Below are 19,957 nucleotides of genomic sequence, written 5' to 3'. Positions count from 1 at the left end.
GATAATTAGCTAATATTTTGCTGTGTGTTATTGCACTGATATCTCAAGGCCGTGGACACCTGACTCCTAAAGTTATATTTCATATTCTGTGTGCACAGTTCACAGCAATGATAGAAATTAATCTTTTAAATAGATTTTTACATTTTATGTGCATTTCTACCTTTATAAAGCCAGTGTGCATCCTCTTTTGAGTCAAATTCTTACATTTAATCAGTCAATTTTAATAATAATACATTATTTAGCCTGTTATTAAACAAATTAAATCAGTATCAACAAAATTAATCTTTGCAGAAGTTTAAGTGGCATTCAGATTTAGGCTATAAATAATTTTTGATATTTTAAACTTGAAATGTTGAATACTGACATTTTAAATCAATACTTTAAAACTGCCAACTTTTGAGTTCAATTTGGAAATATATATATTACATATATTTATACAGTTGTGTTCAAAATTATTCAACATTTTATGAAATCAATTTGGCAAAGGCATCAGTAAAGTATTAGAGAAAGTTTGTTAATACACTTTTGAGTGATTCTGAGAATGGAACATTGATGAATCATGATAAAATTCGAATTGGCTCTAAACATTCATGTTCAAAATTATTCAACCCCCTTTGTGCAGAATCTTTTATTCTTTAAAATCTCCAATAAACGTTTTCTGTAAGTTTTAAGAAGCTTCTCTCACCACTCTACTACAGTTTTGGCACATTCCACACTTGAAAAAGCTTTCAGATCACTGATAACCTTTGGTTTTCACATTGCCACTGCTTTCTTCAAATTCAACCAGATATTTGAAATGAGAATTAAATCTGGAGACTGAACAGGTCACTCGGGTACATTCTATGACTGATCCCTGAACACAGCAGAAGTAGATTTGGATGTGTACTTTGGTATGACTGGCCTGCAGGAAAGTCCCTTGATCATCAGCTTCAGTCTTTGCACCAAAGGCATCACAATTCTTGTCAAAATGGCCTGATACTTTAAAGAATCCATGATGTCCTTCATACAGTCATGATTTCCACTTCCTTCTACAGTAAAGAAACCCCATAACAGGACTGATCCACCTCCAAGTTTGAGGATGGAGATGGTGTTCTTCTGCTTATGAGCTTTGCCTGTTTTGCAGCAGACATACCGCTGATCCATGGGTCCAAAAAGTTCCAGTTTGGTCACATCACTCCATATAACATTCCTCCAGAGCTCCACAAGTCTACACAAATGTATTTTATCAAGTTCAAGTTGGCCTTTTGTTCTTCTTGATCAAGAGTGGTATTCTACAAGATGTCTCAACATGAAGGCCATACTTGTCTAGTGTTCTTCTTACACTGTCCGTGTATCTTTTGGTCATTCGATTTTCTATTTAAAAATAAATAAAGATAAATGAGAAACGGTTTGATTTTCGTTTTTTCGTTTTCTTCAAGAAACGGAAAACGAAAATTTAGCTGGATTTTTCGTATTTTTGTTTGTGGGTAAAAAATGAGATTATGCTTTAATATTTGTTTGAATGTGTGGGCGGCGCTGAAACGCCCTTTCATCCCTTCTGTACTGCACCGACAAGTGGCAACCGCAAGCTCAGTTCATCTTCACCAGGAGAGAAGCGGCATACAGCAGTTTATTAATCCTGCCAATTCTTTGCTAGTGCTGCTTGCAAGATAAAATAATAATAATAATAATAATAATAATAATAAATTAATTAAATTAATAATAAAATAAAAAATAATATTATATTTTTCCTGCTGCTGCATGTTATTAACAAAGCAGACTTGACAACTTTATTCATAAAACACCATTTGAATTTTACTTTAGCCTGTGATCTACAACGACATGGAATAAAATATAGGCCTACTACAAATTTTTTGCCTACTTATTTTATTCTAGGCCATTCATAAAAAAAAATGTAATGAGAAAAATCCAACCCAACATTTATAATAAAATTTATATTAAAATAAGTTAAGTTTTCCCCATAATTAGTCTACTTTAAATGTTTTAATTATAGGCTATAGGCTACTTAGAATTATGAACTGAATTCACGAATTCTGTAGATGACCATATAAATATAGTGATGGTGTGACATCATTACAGATAATGAGTTCAGATGGGAAACACTGCACCTCTGGTTGGTTTCATTTGAATTACATAGGCCTAAATATAAAATTATTATTATTATTCTATTTAAATGGCTTATTTTAAAAGTAGACATGTCCAGCAAGACATGGTTCGTCTGATGCATGAGTCTGGTTCATTTCTGACGTTTCAGAAAGAAGTTAATGTAGACCGAGATGGCAGAAAGCAAATCCTGTTGAGTTTTCATGTTATTTAGGGTGTCTTACGACCCAAACTGACGGAGCTGAAGCTCTTTCCCCTGTTATCGGGATGGAAGCTGTGGATCGGGATCCGCCGATCGGAGAAGTGCAGACTACACTCTACAAGATAAAGCTTCAGTTTCTGTTGTTTGTATAACAAATGAAAACATGTTAGGCTAACTGTGAGGTTTTTCTTAAATAGGCATAGAATAAAATTAGTAGGCAAAAAATCTGCACATATTTGTCATTGTAGATCTTACAGTAAAATTCAAATGTCATTGAATAAATTAATTTCTGTTTGGTCAAAAAAAAAAAAAAAAAAAAAAAAAATTATATGGTCTTGGAAATCTTCATATAGCCTTAACCTTTCTAAAGTACTACAATATCTATTCTCTTTAGCTTTTGTGAGATCTCTGTTGACATTTTTGCTACTCAACTTCAACACATGCACGGGCTAACTGTATGTGTAACGGCTCAAGCTAATTCTGTTTGTAATAGAGTTTCTAAAAGCTTAATTGTGTTTTGAGACTGTTTTATTCACCACCATGAAAATAAGTGATTTAAAAACAGCAATGCTGAATAGGGGTTGAATATTGATGACATAGCAGTATTATTAAAAATCTTATAACTCAAAAGTATTACATTATATATTGACTATCACTTTTAATATGCCAGTGAACCGTTATAGATACAATTTTTATTTTATCCTGGATCTTCAGAAAAGCTTTCATTTGTAAAGTACTGCAGTCTCTAGGGGGTTGAATAATTTTGTACACAACTGTAGTATGCACACACACACATGCAATTTTTAATACTAATATATATATATATATATATATATATATATATATATATATATTACACCAGAGTTTTGTCTGATATCTGGACATGCCTAGTAGTCACTGTCATAGAGAGTGGGGTAAGATGAGCAAGTGGGTAAGTTGACCCACACTTTGTATCTTTCCAACTGTACACTTTTAATGTCATGTGACCATATATTTTGGAACCAACCATTATTTCTGCCCGACTGTGAAAAGAAGAAACAAAGGGGAGGAGTGGAAGGCACCCATTTACTTTAAAACAGTTTTTATTTTAGCGTAACAGATGTCTTTTATTTTTTATTTTAGCGTTACATCAAAGTAAATTTATCCATGTCTAAGAAATATTTATGATGCATATACAGTAGGTGATTTAACAACATATAATAGCTATATATATATATATATATATATATATATATATATATATATATATATATTATTTGTAGTTTATTTAATAGGGACAGTGTACAAGTGCACCAAATTCTTCTGATATGAACCAGAAGATGCTTTTTGTCACATTATAATCAGATATATCTTTCCACCTGTAAGTCCCTAATGACTGGTAACATTGCCGAAAAGATACCAAGAATCTTTTGACTAAAATATTTATTAGTTTCAGTGACATTTATTCCTTTGTTCTAATTCCCCTTTTTTTTTTTTTTTTTTTTTTTTTACTTAAATTCTTTGTTTAGTCTGTTTTTGGAAAGATTACAGCTTTGGTGCTCAACATATTGTTTCATAAATGCAAACTACTAAAGATTGAATTTAAGCTTAATTTATGTTAAGTTAGTTTTAAGAAACAAAATATGAAAAGGAAATTTGACTTAAATTAGTTTTTAAAAGAGATTCAATGAGATGGTCAGTTTACACTCAGATGGTGCATCTTACCCACCAACTTGGGTCAATTACCGCAACCCTGGGGCAAATTGAGCCACAGAAGCACATATTTTTAGAATCCTTTGTCATAGATAAGTTGTGATAATTTAAAATGATAAGGAACATCCTGAAATTACTTGAGATACTTTCCTTGTACTTCTGCATCATTTCCCCTTATCTTGAGGACCACATAAGTAAGGCTGTGTAAGGCTAAGTTAGGCTGTCACTCCTGAAACATATGGAGAATTGCCTATGTTTCAGAGGTGTTTTTCAAAAACCGAGATTTAAATAAGGAGAAAACAATGGTGTCTGAGACTCACTTTATTTCATGTCCATTCTAGGACACCTTTAAAATAAACATGTAATAATTCAAATTATTTTATTATAATATTATATATTATAATGTTGCCATTCTGTACACTGAGTTTTAGTAGCCTATATATTGATGTAACATAAATATCTGTTCAATGTCATTTTCATATGGAAGTCCATGGTTATACTTATGAATAAGTATGCAGTGTCACACATCTCTGATAAGTACATCTCAGACATTTATAACAAACCAAACAGTTTGAAAATCTGTAGAAAATTGAGCAAGTTATGGTTATTTAAAAAGTACATGCACCATTAAAACACAATGTTATGAGTGCACTGAAAAAAAATAATAATAATTTGTTGAGTCAACTAAAAATACCTTGTTACCCCACTGCCTATTTTTTTTTTTTTTTGTTATCTTGACAATTTATTTCTTGTTGAAACAACTTCCCATTACCGTCTAATTAGTCCAGGTAACAAGTTTGTTTAAGTTGACTTGACTATTATTTCCTAGTCCAGTCAACTAAATCATGTTGTGTAAACTGGGATTTTCTTTTTCTTTTTTTTTACTTGGATCAATAAACCTAAGCAAAAAGATGACAAGACACTTTAAAAAAAAAAAAATTATTAAATGATAGAGACAAAAATTTCATTTACATTTAACCTGAACAAGCAATTTGCCGTCAGCACATCAACTGATCATTGAAAAAAATATATTATATAAATAAAAGGCAAAATATTATACCTTGCAAGTTCATATGCACTCCCCTCACCATAGTGCAAGTTATTGGTCAAAATGAGAAACAAAGATATTGCAAAAGCAATCCCATTTAGTTACAAAAAAAAAAGTGTACACTGTACATCTGTATAATAAAGTATGAATGAATGCACATTGAAGCACAAAGATCTGACTTTATTTCTGTCAGACTATTGTCTGGGCTATTGAGTTACAACAAATGTGTTTTAGAAACACATGGTTATAACAGCCAGAGAAAAGACTAAGACAGAAATCAAGGGTCAAGAGCCCAACTAAAGCAAACACTGATCTCTAACATGGTTACTTCAAATGAAACAATAAATCAACATCTAAACCTTAGTTCATTCTCAATAAGATCTTCTGTAGACGTCTGACAGAAATAAAGTCAGTCTGGTTATTAATAAGTGGAGCTGGTGATGCTGTTTGTGGGGTTGTTTAATCAGATCTTGAGAGATTTCATGTATTTTATTTCAGTTGATTTCATCTAAGTCTGTGTCTGAAGTCAGTTGTAGTAGTTCTTGTGTTTCTCTTTTCTTCAGTGATTCTGTTTGTTAACAGCAGCTGTTCATCACTAAAGCTCAATTATCACTCGGTTAATCACTTAATTGCAATGTATATCTTATTTCAGTGAACTCAACTGAATTATATTATTATATTATTATAATGTTATAATACTGTTAGGTCAGGTTACCCAATGAATGTTTACAAATGTAGCTTAATAGTAAAGTGTTATTCTAACATTAATATTAGTGATATTCATAATATTACTGTTACTCTCTCTCTCAGCCGATTCTTCACAGCAGCAGTAAAAGTATGCCATTTATTTTACACCGAGGTGGAAAGTAACGAATTACATTTACTTGCGTTACTGTGAATTGAGTAACTTTTTTGTGTATTTCTACTTTTTGTACTTGTACTTTGCTACATTTGAAAACGCATTATTTAAGGGGGGATCAAATGTAATGTTAAGTTACGCGCTCCAGAAGAACTCTGAGGGAGGTGCTCATCTGTGCTGCTCATTCGTTTCCATTATAACATGCAGAAAAGACACAGCTCGAATAGTAATCTTTTTTTCCCTAATTTCATCATCGATGTATATTCTGATGGATGTCTTACGCTGTCAGGTTTAGAGCAGGTCCTTTTTTTAATTCCCGCCGTTCTGAATCCATACAGTGATCCGTTGAGCTCTCGCGCTCTGTTTTTTACGATCTCTAACACAGCCCTGGGCTCAAATAAAGCATACAAACTGTATTTTCATCGTTCTCCACATAACACTCAAGTTGTTTTAAACCGGAATTAGTTTATTTCTGTTAGTCCCAGTCCCAGATCGTCTAACACAGTACACAACGTGTTACAACCCCAGATCACCCAGATTTCTTCTTCTTCTATTACCTGGATCACATCACTGCAGACTAATGGTGCTCAGATCGGTCATCCACAAGCGTGATCCCAGCAGTCATGTCCTTGATGAATTCCTATGCAGAGCCTGTGTGCTTTAATAAAAACAAATGGATGCATTAAACAGGGCCTTACAATCGTAAAGCATATAGACTCCAATAAATGTGCATTTATAATAAATACATTTACTTACAACTTTGTCCAAGCTCTACAATGTAAATGTCATCTCCATTATGTCTGGATATCATTTTGATGGAAACAACTGCAAAAGGACTCGCTGCGGTCCAGCCACAGGATTATTGAATTCTGCGCTGAATCTTCAGTACTTCCAAAATATCATAAACATGAAAAATACAGAAACATGTTAAAACACTGTAAAACAATAAACATAAATATATAAATAAGTCTTTACAGAGAAAAATCAAATGTATTGACAAGTTTATTTTAAATACCAAAGACAAACTTTACCATCCAGACGATGCTTTTAAATGACACAACACAGAATTATAACACAATAAAAGGAAATTTAACACATTTGTGTCTATCCTTATTGTATTGCTATTTATACAATATACAGCTACGCTATTATTACTGTTATTCAAAAGTTTTGAACGTATGACATATACTTATGACTAAGGCCGGACTTACCATTGGGCTTGACTGGGCTCAAGCCCATGGGCCCCGCCCAATAGGGGGCCCCACCCGTTTACGTTAGATTTTTCAAATAATATGTCAGTCATTTTATTGGGAAGTAAAATGACTGACTAGGTAAAATGACTAGGGAATTCGTGGCCAGGGAAGTCGTGGCCTAATGGTTAGAGGGTTGGACTCCCAATCGAAGGGTTGTGGGTTCTAGTCTCGGGCCGGACGGAATTGTGGGTGGGGGGAGTGCATGAACAGTTCTCTCTCCACCTTCAATACCACGACTTAGGTGCCCTTGAGCAAGGAATTGAACCCCCAACTGCTCCCCGGGCACCGCAGCATAAATGGCTGCCCACTGCTCCGTGTGTGTGTGTGTGTGTGTGTGTGTGTGTGTGTGTGTGTGTGCGCATTTCAGATGGGTTAAATGCAGAGCACAAATTCTGAGTATGGGTCACCATACTCGGCTGAATGTCATTTCACATTTCATTTAATTTTTCATTTAAAGTTTGTTGATTGGTCTAGCATTGTTACCTGGTCCTGCTTTAGTTTTATTATATTCATAAGAGAAAGATAGTCTGTACCGATTTTTCCTGGAAAAACACGACCGGCTGGAGGCGTGACGTGTGGGCGGAGCTAAAGAATCACGAGCGCCAGTAGGATTTTGCGTTGAGCGCGTCTGGAAGCTGTGACACCGTGAGGACAAAACCAACCAAAACAAACCATGGCTAACAGTCAGATTCAGCGTATCTTTATGATCCAGAATCAGATCCAGAGGCTGAAATTTAACAAGAGCAGCATCAGCAACAACATCTCTATGTGGTATGTACTGAAACTGTATATATTTGCTTAGCGGTTTTGGAAAATGACTAAGTTCCACTTTGTCGTGTTTTTTTTTTTTAAGCTGTACATGTGGAAAGTTCAGTTTGATGACAACATCGCATGTTGTTTACTTTATGTGCTCATGCGCCGATAGCTAAGTTAACAACACAGAGATATTTGAAGCAGTTTTACTCACCGCCTGCGGTTCCAACACACGATCGTGACCCTTTTTCGTTGGGACTGCATTATCCTCAAGAAATAAACGATGTGCAAATCCGGCGTCAAACTGGGCCTTGTTTGTAAAACAAGCATCTTCGAAATGCAGGGAACAAACACAAACACTTGCACAACTCCGTTGATGCTCTGTAAAAATAAACTCCATCCACTGGTCCCTTAATGCTGTTTCTCTTTTGGTAATCTGTGCAGGGTTGTCTTGCCCTGGCAACCAAAAACACACTTCTTTTGTGACATTTCGCGACGCTCTCGCTCTGATCAGTGAATGTCTCTGCTGTGCTCTGCTATACGGGAGCGCGCTCTTCCGGCAGACGTGCCTTAGGACCCATATAAAGAAATTCCGCTCCATCTAACGTCACACAGAGCCATACTCGAAAAAAACTTTCCAAAACTTGTGACAAACCGGAAGGAGTATTTTGGGAACAACTTAAATTTTTGAAACTTTGTCCATGTTTAGCATGGGAATCCAACTATTTAACAGTGTAAAAAACTCAGTATGCATGAAATAGCATTTCACCCCCCCTTGAGGTTTGCTGGTTATTGGCAGTTACGCAGTGCCTCCTTTACTGCCGTTGAAAAAACCTGTCTGCATTAGACAGTGATGTAATGACGGATAAATGGTATCAGAGTGGCGTGCTTAAAAGAAAATTAAAGAATGAAAGACAGCAACGCAAAAAGGAAGTTATCAGTAAAATGAAAAGGATTACTGGATTTTTTTACACCCATGACACCACAGCTTGATGTGCAAGCGGAGAATCCAGAGGACAACAACCCAAACCCGCTGGAAGAAACGGTTGGAGACGATTTGAATTCACGAGCAGGGGAGCCCATCAATGAATCACCATCTCTTCAGTCAGAAACAGTGACCGAACAATGTCCAACTACAGATTCTTCATCCACTGATCCTGCTCGCTGGGGTAAAATTGATGAAAGTGTGCGTGCTTATTGGGCGCAAAAAGGTCCGGAGTCAGTTCAGAAAATGCTTATTTAATTTTGTTATATATTATTCTCTAAGATTGTATTTTATGTGATGTAGTAGACATACTGTAGATCAAAGTCAGCCTAACACTGCCTATATGTATACTGGAGATGTATATAATCTATACAATATGTCAGCACTTACCCAGAACAGTTTTTTTTAAAGATTTATACACTCATATATTTAGCTATTTATATGTAATACAAATGATTTGTTATGTTTGCAACCTTACAAGGTATTTGTTTGTTTTTCAATATGTTTTCCAGGTAAATAAGTGTTTTATTCTCATTCTTACCAAGACATTTGTGCAGTGCAATAAACACATGATCACTTTTTAATCATTATTTATTTATTAGAAAAACTTTTTCAAGCTTCAATCAGTGGTCATATAAATAAATTATAACGGCTTTTTAACATGTAACACTGTATACTGTACTAGTAACCTTTTGAAAGTAGCTTTGCACTTCAAATAACGATTAGATCGATTATATTGTTACGGCACCAGATGGCGACAAATGACTTTAAAAATAAAAACATTTGTCATTGAATCGTTCATTCAGGAGATTCGTTCAAAAATGCTGATTCATCTATGAAACAAGTGTATTTGATTGAGGAATTGAATCATTCTTTCAAACCCAAGTTTTTTTTTTTTAAATAAATGATTCAGATTAATTAAAAAAAATTCTAGACTTCAGCAATTAACATAAATTTATGTTATTTTGTTTAGGTGTTTGTTCAGAATCGTGATCTCTATTTTTATTCTCAGTTAATCCAGAATTGTGTAGCTCTAATACATAGCTTGTGTATGTATCATTTTGTTCTATTTAAAGTAATGTATAGAAGGTAGGGCCCGAGAGTGACTCAAGCCCAGGGGCCCCCACCACCCTAAGTCCTGCCCTGCTTATGACCGTATATTCACACACTGGGTTCTGGTGAGGCACTTGAATGACAACTTGAGAAAACTGAAAGAAGAGTTTGTAAACCTTATCTGAACCAAGCTTATGTCAGTTTACCCGCTCCAAAAGAACTGAGGGAGGTGCTCATTCATTCCACACGCAGAAAAGAAACGGTTCGACTAACGTTAGTAATCGTGTTTTTCCCCATGTATGTATAATCTGACGAATGTCTTCATGGATTATAAAAAAACTGTCAGAGCTCTCGAGCTCTGTTTGAACGGTCTCTAATGCAGCGCTGGGCTTAAATATTACGTACATTTTTATCATTCAGCTCAGTACCGCATAGGAGAATATCTGTTTTAATATTTATTGGGAAATACTGTGTTACCGACTGTATTTTGAGGCTTCAGAGTTCCGCGAAACGAACATTTGCATACATGCAGAAAATACGACTCTTTAAACCATACTTCCTCTTCTAAGACAACAAATGTAATTTTACACGTTAAGCCAATAAATACAAATACTTTACTTACCAAAGTTGTGTCCTGAGAAATTTTCTAAACTTTGAGGAGAAGCTGACCAGGGATGGCTGACGACTGTCGTCTTCTTCGTCTTCTTCGTCTCCTTTGACGTTTTATGGCGGTTGGGAAACCAGCTTTAGGTGCATTTACCGCCATCTACTTGGAAGGAGTGTGGAGCATTAACGTTAATGAAAACTAACCAAAAACAAACAAACAAAAGAATTTATATATATATATATATATATATATATATATATATATATATATATATATATATATATATATATATACCTTGCACAAGTTTACATGCACTCCCCCCACCATATATATATATATATATATATATATATATATATATATATATATATATATATATATATATATATATATATATGCGTGTGCAAACTTTCGATGCGACTGTGAGGGTACTTAATACAGTCTTTGGAATGGACGGGTACCATATGGCTTAAAATACTTAAAAAGGTGTGCAAATTCTACATTTTTTGTGACAATGCAATAATTACCCGATTAGTCAAGTGACAGTTCTGTCAGCTGTCCTGAAATGCAAGTGAAGTCTTGTATCGGAGCGTGCAGCAGGTCTCTGTGCAGACAAGATACACTGATGAGAAGCGCGCTCTGAGAGAGTTTATGGATTCAAAGGCTGGTTTTGAAGGACTTACTTGATCTTAAATATTGTGTGGATTTATTTTATTTTTCAAACCTAAAAGCTACGTAGAATACATGCAGGAATTTTCCTCTTTATAAACTTGAAAGCTGCGAGAATTATTATAAAACCATTTATTGCTACACACAGTCCCCCCACCGAAATGTAGGACCTGATTAAATATAACTCTGTAATACAGAGATTTGTCAAATAAAATTCCACAACTTTTTCAAAAAAATTTAGGCCTGGAAATTGTTGTTTCAAAACACACACACACACACACACACACACACACACACCCCAACAACAACAACTTACAGAGGGGTCAATCATAATTTGAAAAAGACACTGATTTTAACAAAAAAAGATCTTTGAAATTAAAATTAATAATGGTAAGACAAAACCAGAGTATACCTTTTATGGCCCATATTTTGGCTGCAGGGTTAGTTCACCTGTGGATCAGGCTCAGGTGTGGCTCAGTTTTGGGCTTTCTGGTTAAAGATAGGTGTAAACATGGTTTATTTAAGGTTGTGTTTTGGTTCCAGTGTTACATTTTGATCTGGCCCAATTCATGACCAGTTATGGGTAATTAACTCAGCTGAGACTTGGGCCAGTTATGGCCCCTGTGTGGCCCTTGTCTGGAATCCAGTCCACAATAGTACTGTAATTCATTGTGGTATGTGGCCAAGCAAAAGCTGGTTGTGTGGGCCAGAGAATAATATCTGTGGGTGAGTAGCACAAATCTCTCTGACAAAGAAGAGGAAGAACATAAAGCAGAGAAATCAAGAAGAGAGTAGAGACAGCTGTGAGAAAATGAACTGAAGTATGAGAGGAAATGAAAAAAATAAAAAATAAAAACGAGCAAATAGAAGAGGAGACGTCCTGACATCTACTTGTGTGTCTGTGCTTATTGTGAGTTTTTCAGTAAACCAGCTACTGACAATATGACATTAAAATGATTTCACACATTTTATTTGTAAAGGTAGTTTGACCTCCAAATCTTCTCTTTTTATTTTTATTCTAGTTCACAGAAGTGAATGAATCAGTAACTGTAGAGAGATTTGTTTAATTACTCACTGAAGTAAATTGTGGCATAATAATAATAATAATAGTTTGTCAATTGAAATGACATTTTAAATTAAATTTATTGTTTATTAATTTTACAGTGTAAATGTATCATCTAAACAGACTTTTATTGCATTTCAAGAATTCAAGTGCGGCCATGAAAAGGTTTTTAAATGCACTTTCAGCACACGATGGCAGTAGAAGAAAATAGAAACATGATCCATTTCTTATATTGTACTGTACAAACTGTTCAATAAAATTAAAAACAAAAAACACTTTACATTTACAATTAATAAACATTTCTGTTTAAAATAATGCACATTTCTATTTTTTTTTTATTCTACTCTTAACTTTCAAAACATCATGTTCAAACATAAAAAACCTCCCAATAATTTTAGATTTGAATAAGTAGCACAACCCTTTTCAGTAAAGAAGAAGAATAAGGATGAGGAAGAGGGTCATTTTGCCAAAATGCAAACAATACAATAAATCAACATGACTGTCAATCAGAAAAAGTAGTAAAGTGATAATATTAACAAATTTTCCACATATCTGAAACATCAGAGTGAGGAGTGATTTTCATATTCAGCCACAAGAGAGAGATACAGCAGCTTCATCAGGAGAGAGAAAGTGAAAGTTGTAACATATTGAGTGTTATACATATACCGTATATGAGGTTATGAGGACATCTAGTGGTCATCTGATATAATGACATCCAGAGTCACACATGCCTGCTTTGTTACTGAAGTCAGTTGAATAAATCCATAAACAGATAAATCTATCCACACACGCACACATATTCGTACACAGTCACACACACACACACACACACACACACACACACACACACATTCGTACACACAGTAAGACACACACACGGGGAGCAGTTGGGGTTTCGGTTCCTTGCTCAAGGGTCTTAAGTCGTGGCATCGAGGATAGAAAAAAAGTGTTTGTGCATTCACTCCTCTCCCACTCTCTGTGTGTGATGTTTGACCTTTTGACCTTTCGTCTAAATCATTCACACAGGGACATTAAACGGTCCAAAATCAATTGTAAATGGTTTGAAATGTAGTATTAAACTATTCAAAACCGAGTAATCATGCAGAAGTGAGTCAGACTGAGTCATCAGGATTCATTTATCACATTTATAACACAGATGATCCTGATCCTGAACAAGCTCTCATTATCTCTGTACTGTTCAGTACTTTTTGTCATTTTAAACAGTTGTTATATTTTAACATGATTTGATTGTTGTATAAAGCAGATATGAATTGTGTTGTTTAGTAATAAAACAATATCTCAAATGCACTGGTGAGTTTCTTCTCTTGTTTTCTCACTCCGTCTCGCTCACACACGTTCACATAAACTCAGAAGAATCAGGATCTTTTTGGCTCCTGTGAGCTTCAGTTTCTGAAAACACGGTTTATCAGCATTTGTTTTAACAGAAGTTAATTCACATTTTGTTTAAAGGTTAAAGTGTCTCTATACACTTATAGTTCTTCTCTCTCATCTGCTTTTAAATCATCACTTGTTACTATTGTTGATGGAGATGATGATTTTGCAACTGTACTGTCTTGATTAATGCTTAATTTGCTATAAACAGATATACTGTAACCTAAGTAGTAATAATGCTTTTGCTTAAGTACAAAGATGTAACCCTGTGATTAATGCTATATGGAAAATGTATTGTGTAACTTCCCTAACCTTAAGAAAACTGCTTACTTGCATGAAATGTATGTAGTGACTCAGGGGCGTAGCCATCTTTTCAGAAGTGAGGGGGACAGAAATTATATATATATATATATATACACACACACACAGTTTATGTAATATAGCCTACCAATCAACAGTTTTTGAACTGTAAGATTGTTTTTAAAGAAGTCTCTTCTACTCACCAAGCCTGCATTTTTTTGATCCAAAATACAGCAGGAACAGTAATATTGTGAAATATTTTGATATTTAATATAACTTTTTCCCCCATTTGAATACATTTTCAAATGTAATTTATTCATGTGATCAAAGTTGTATTTTAAGCATTTTTACTCCAGTCTTCAGTCTCACATCCTTCAGAAATCATAATATGCCGATTTGCGGATTATCAATATTTAACCTCTTGAGACCCTGTGGCCTCATATGAGGACATTATATTTTTGTGAATTTCTCTGAGTCTGTTCATGCCACAGTTTTAGATCTGGATGTCCTGTACAGAGCACATTCAGGGCTTTTCAGAGATACCAAATGATTGGATGTTTCACATGACCACTCCCTCTCCTTGGTCATCAAAATGTCTGAAATTAATTTAGTGACACTCTTATAGAAATATGATAATATTTCTATAATATATTGTAGTTATCATTTAAATCTGTCTAATTTTTAAATTCTGTGTCATAAATCAACATCTCAGAAATATGTTATGGGGTTTCAAATCAAAATATGACTTTCTGTTACTAAACAGGACATTGATTTCATACATGTCCTCAGATGAGGACACCGGGACTAAACGCATGCTTATTACGCATTTTTGGAGACATAACAAATGAATAGAGAAAGAAATAATATTTCAATATTCTATGAAATATTATATATTATGAAAATCTTGTCAATTATTACTCCCATTATTACACTTCTTTTTTCATTACATGTTGCCCCAAAAACACATTAATATGCAAATTAGATTTAGTTTATAGATACATTGTATAGAATGAGAAAACCCATTAATTGTAATTTAACACACATTTTGAAGAAAGAAAAATACTATATTGAATCATTATGTTATACCATAGTTGACAATGATCTTTATACAAAGTTTGGTAAAAAAAAAAAAAAAAAAAAAAAAATCTTGAACATTAAAAATTTATTCGTGATTTTAAAAAATTGTTTTTGCCTATGCATTTCCATTCATGTCTTTTCCTTTTTTTTTAAAGACATTAAGTCCCGATGTCCTATACGGAGGACATAACATAACTTATGAATGAAATACATGAATGCAGAGCACAAGGCTGCACTGGAAAATCCTGTGTGCGATGCATGACATGCTTTGCATCATTTCACATTAAGATAGACCCACTGTCCTCCAATGAGGACATTTTTCTGCGAAAACTACTTCCTGTACAAAAACAAATTTTAGGTATTATACTTATTAGGTCCTACATATCCCAAATAGCAAGAACAATTCTAAAATGCACAACAGGCAATCTATAGGGTCTCAGGAGGTTAAAACGGTTTTTTTTTTTCAGTATTCTTTGATAAATATAAGGATCCAAAGATCAATATTAATGTGAAATAAAAAGCTTTTGCAACATAATACACTATATCATTCAAAAGCTTAGAGTCAATATAATTTTAGTTTTTTGGAAAATAAATTACAGAAATGAACACTTATATTTAGCAAAGACTCTTTTGTGGGTTTGAGTCTCAGGCCAGAAACACCACTGCTCCCCGGGCACCGCTGCTCCGGGTGTGTGTTCACAGTGTGTGCACTTTTGATGGGTTATTAGAGCATGAATTCTGGGTATGGGTCATCATACTTGGCTGAATGTCACTTCACTTTGAATTGATCAAAAGTGATGACAAAGTAAAAATTTGGCAAAATATTTCTATTTCAAATTAAATGCTGTTCTTCTGAACTTTCTATTGATCAAAGAAACCTGAAAAAAAAAAAAAAAAAAAAAAAAAATCTAATCAGCTGGTTTCAACATTACCATAATGTTATTTATTTATTTATTTTTTTGAGAAGCAAATCAGACTTATTTCTGAAGGATCGTGTGACTGGAGTAATGATACTAAAAATTCAGCTTTGAAATCTCAAACTACATTTTGAAATCTATCCAAATAGAAAACAGTTAATAAAAATATTTCAAAATGTTTCTGTTTTGCTTTACTTTGGATCAAAAAATGCAGGCTTGGTGAACAGAAGAGTCTTATTTAAAAATTATTAACAAGCAAACTTTTGACTGGTAGTGGATACTATAGGCAACTTTAATTTTTCTCAAGTTTCTAGCTTTTAAATGGCTTAGAAATCTTTAACTGCTGGTCAATAACAAATAATAATGATTTGTTTATATACACTACAAACTAATTTTATCACATAATGAGGCAGAATTGTTTATATTCTGTGATAAATGCTATGTCAATTGGTACTGCATTGTTCATCCTTTATTTATCACCTGCTGGAGATTACTCAAAAAACCATATATTGTTGCAATCCTACACTGTAAAAAGTGTTTCCCTATATTTATTCAGTAAAATTGTGTCAAATTTACAAGCAATATTATTAATTTAATTAAACACATTTTAATTAAGTAGAAATAATCATTAAAAATGAGTAGAATAACATGAAAAAATTGAGTAAAATTTACATAAAAATATTGATTTCATTGGACAAAAATCAAACAAACAAAAAAAACACTATGCTAAAGAATACTATGTTATGCATGCCAGGCCAGTAGTTGGAGATCATGAAACATTATATGCATGCACATGACATCAGCCTTTTTACAAATTCACATTTGTGTTGCTTACGTTCTTCTCGTTCTTCTCCTCGTCTTACGCTTTCTCTGACTTTTTCCATTGTGCTTGAAGACAGATGAACTCACCTGCTGCTTTTTATAGTGCTTATACACCTGATTGGTGTGTCTACAATTAAGCAAACCAGTGTTTCCACACCTGATGACTGTGTTGAACCAATTGGTTGGACGGTGCAGTAATTTGACAGTCAGTGCTTTGGTATTGCAAGGAAGTGACTTCATGATAGATTTTTGTGTGTAATGTATGTTAAGTGTGTTTAGTGTTTTGCAAATCACTGTGTGTAGAGTTTTGCAACAAGTGTGAGGTTGACAATGTGCTTATAGTTGTGCAAATATGGGCTGATGTTTTGCTTCTTGAGTGTAACGTTTTGCTAATAGTGTACTACTTTAAATTTTAGTGTGTAAGCAATCCACAAAAACTGTAAATGCACTTCATCTTCTTCAGCACACGATGGCAGTAGAAGAAAATAGAAAAATGAAATGTTAACAGTATTTCACAACTGCTATAACACTAAACCCCATTCTCTGAACCCAATGCTCAGTGGCCTAAACACATTTGTCAAATCAGTCACTTTGTAGGCAAAATCTTAAACAGGTACAGGTAGTTAAGACACTGTTTGCAAATCTCATCCACTCTTTTTGCAAAACTTTAAACACATTCTTACTCACTAAAACACATTTTGCACTGTGTTGCAAAATGGTAAATACATGTGGCAAAAGTTAAACACAACTACAACACAACTGTCATCGTTAACAGACAACAACTCAAAATTGTTCACACTTGTTTCTAATGATGTGACCAAATCTAGAATATAAGCCAGTACAGGTGGTCCAGGTACGGTAAGTGTTGATTCTACAATGGATGGAAACAATGTGAGAGGAAGAGGAGGAAGAGTTTGTGTAAGAGCTGGTGGACGAGGAGGAAGAGGACAACTGTGGCCACCATAATCAGGACATTCAGAGAAGAGAACAGGTAAATGTATTGTTTTTCTAATTTGACATTTGATATAGCACATCAGTTTGTCAATAGAAAGGGGAGTGTGGAAAAAAGAAAAAAAATATATATATTTTACATATGAATGTAATGTCCATTACTATTGTTTCTGTATGTATACATTTGTAAGAGCATTTTCCCTTTTGTAGAATTGCAAGACTAACAAATGAGGGTGGAAGGACTCAACAGAAAGAGACTCTCATTGTTGATATGATCCTTCAAAACAATGTCTTCCGACTGCGTGAAATACAGCAAAGACTTGTAGAAGACAAAGTAAACTTTGAAGCTATCAACAGTGTCAGCCTTTCTACCATCTGAGGCAGAATGAGTCTCTCATTGACTTTGATTTTGCATTTGCACAATGTTTTGTGTAATACACTTTGCATTTAGAGTTGTCTTTGTTCTTTGAGCTTACTTTATTTTTATGCTGAAAATACAGAAATTCTATACTGTATTACTTGCAGTACTTACAGTATGCAATATATTTGCTGGACTGAGTCTTGAGAATTATTTACTTTTATTTATGACAAAATTATTTTTTCTATGCAATTAAACAGATTTTTCATCTGTAACTACATCTGTAACTACCTGGACACTGTGTTGTCAATTTTTTTTTGATGTAGTGTCTAATGAATGCTGATGAGTGTGCATATATTGATTGGCTGTGTTTATGTTTTGAAAGCAGTGTTTGATTTCGAGCACAGATCAAATGGTTTTCAGGCAAGTGTTTGATTTTGCCAGAAGAGTCAGGGGTTTTGTGAATGTAGTTTAAAGAATGGGTTTTGTGTTTAAAGTTTTGAGAATATGGGTGAAGGTGAAATACTGTAATAAGTGGGATATGATTGGTACAAATTGTGCAATAAAATTATATATATACACGTTTCTGTTTTCGATTCATAAACATTGCTATGTTAAATGATTTTAAATAATTTGCATTTCTATTTATTTAAATTTTTTTATTCTGTTCTAAACTTTCAGAACATCAGAATCATGTTCAAACATAAAAAAACCTCCACATAATTCAGATTTGAATAAGCAGCACAACCGTTTTCAGGGAAGAAGAAGAAGGATGAGGAAGAGGGTCATTTTGGCAAAATGCAAACATTACAAGAGCGAGATAACATGAATCAGAATAAAAATGATCAAATAAGCAAATTGATAATTAACAAATTTCCACATATCATCTCCTAAAGGACTGAAATATCAGAGTGAGGGATGATTTTCATATTCAGTCACAAGAGGGAGATACAGCAGCTTCATCAGGAGAGAGAAAGAGACCGAGTATGAGCAAACACAGACACACACTCTCTCTCTCTCTCTCTCTCTCACTCTCTCTCTCTCTCTCTCTCACACACACACACACACACACACACACACACACACACACAGGGAGCAGTTGGGGTTTCTGTTCCTTGCTCAAGCGTCTCAAGTCGTGGAGTTGAGGATAGAAAAAAAAAGTGTTTGTGCATTCACTCCTCTCACCTCCAATCCCTGGTAACAAATTAAATATGTAATGAAATCTTTCCAATTTCATATATGTTGCTTAAAAATACATTTCTTTCATCAAACTACACGTATTTGTGTGAACGGCCTTCAAAGAAGAAGCAGCCCTGTGTCTCCAGATGTGTAATAACAACATCCACCAGCAGAGGAGATCATGGACCGGAAGAGAAGAGAGAAAACAACACACACCATGAGACATGATCATACAAGAACTGTCCTTCAGATATTATATATCATCTCAAAACAGAGGATTTAATAACCTTCACTATGAGTTCAGTGAGGAAACTGAGCTGCTATATACAGTTTTTCTTCAATTGCTTAAACACATTTGCCCACTCTGACATCACATTTTCAAAACCGTTAACACACAGGATAAAACTGAAGCTCAATAGCCAAAATGACTCATTTTGTTAGCAAAATGCTCAAACACTCACAAAACATTAAAAACATGCAACATAAGCAAATATTTCCAAACACCACAACTTGTGGTCAAATTAATTTATTCTTTCAATCAATCATTACACAATGGACAACAAAATACAAAATGCAGCCATCAATATGAAATATGATACTTTACAAACTCAAATGGATACTGGAAGGAAAAAAAAGCTACCAAAGGAAACAAAAAAAAAAATTACACATTTTAT

General features: G+C 34.1%; 1 long non-coding RNA gene across 1 annotated transcript; it reads right to left on the bottom strand.

The window, feature by feature from the left end:
* Window positions 1-4,313: 4,313 nt before the first annotated feature.
* LOC127988531 (uncharacterized) lies at window positions 4,314-10,661 on the bottom strand. Its single transcript, XR_008161722.1, has 3 exons — window positions 10,571-10,661; window positions 6,661-6,792; window positions 4,314-6,562 (listed from the first exon to the last, which is right to left on the bottom strand). It is a non-coding gene; the product is annotated as an uncharacterized LOC127988531 (long non-coding RNA).
* Between the last annotated feature and the right edge of the window lie 9,296 nt (window positions 10,662-19,957).

Source organism: Carassius gibelio, chromosome B22 (genome assembly GCF_023724105.1).
Source record: "Carassius gibelio isolate Cgi1373 ecotype wild population from Czech Republic chromosome B22, carGib1.2-hapl.c, whole genome shotgun sequence".
NCBI classification, from domain to species: Eukaryota; Metazoa; Chordata; class Actinopteri; order Cypriniformes; family Cyprinidae; genus Carassius; species Carassius gibelio.
The sequence above is the reverse complement of the archived record's forward strand: the minus strand, read 5'-3'. Positions and strand labels throughout refer to the sequence as shown.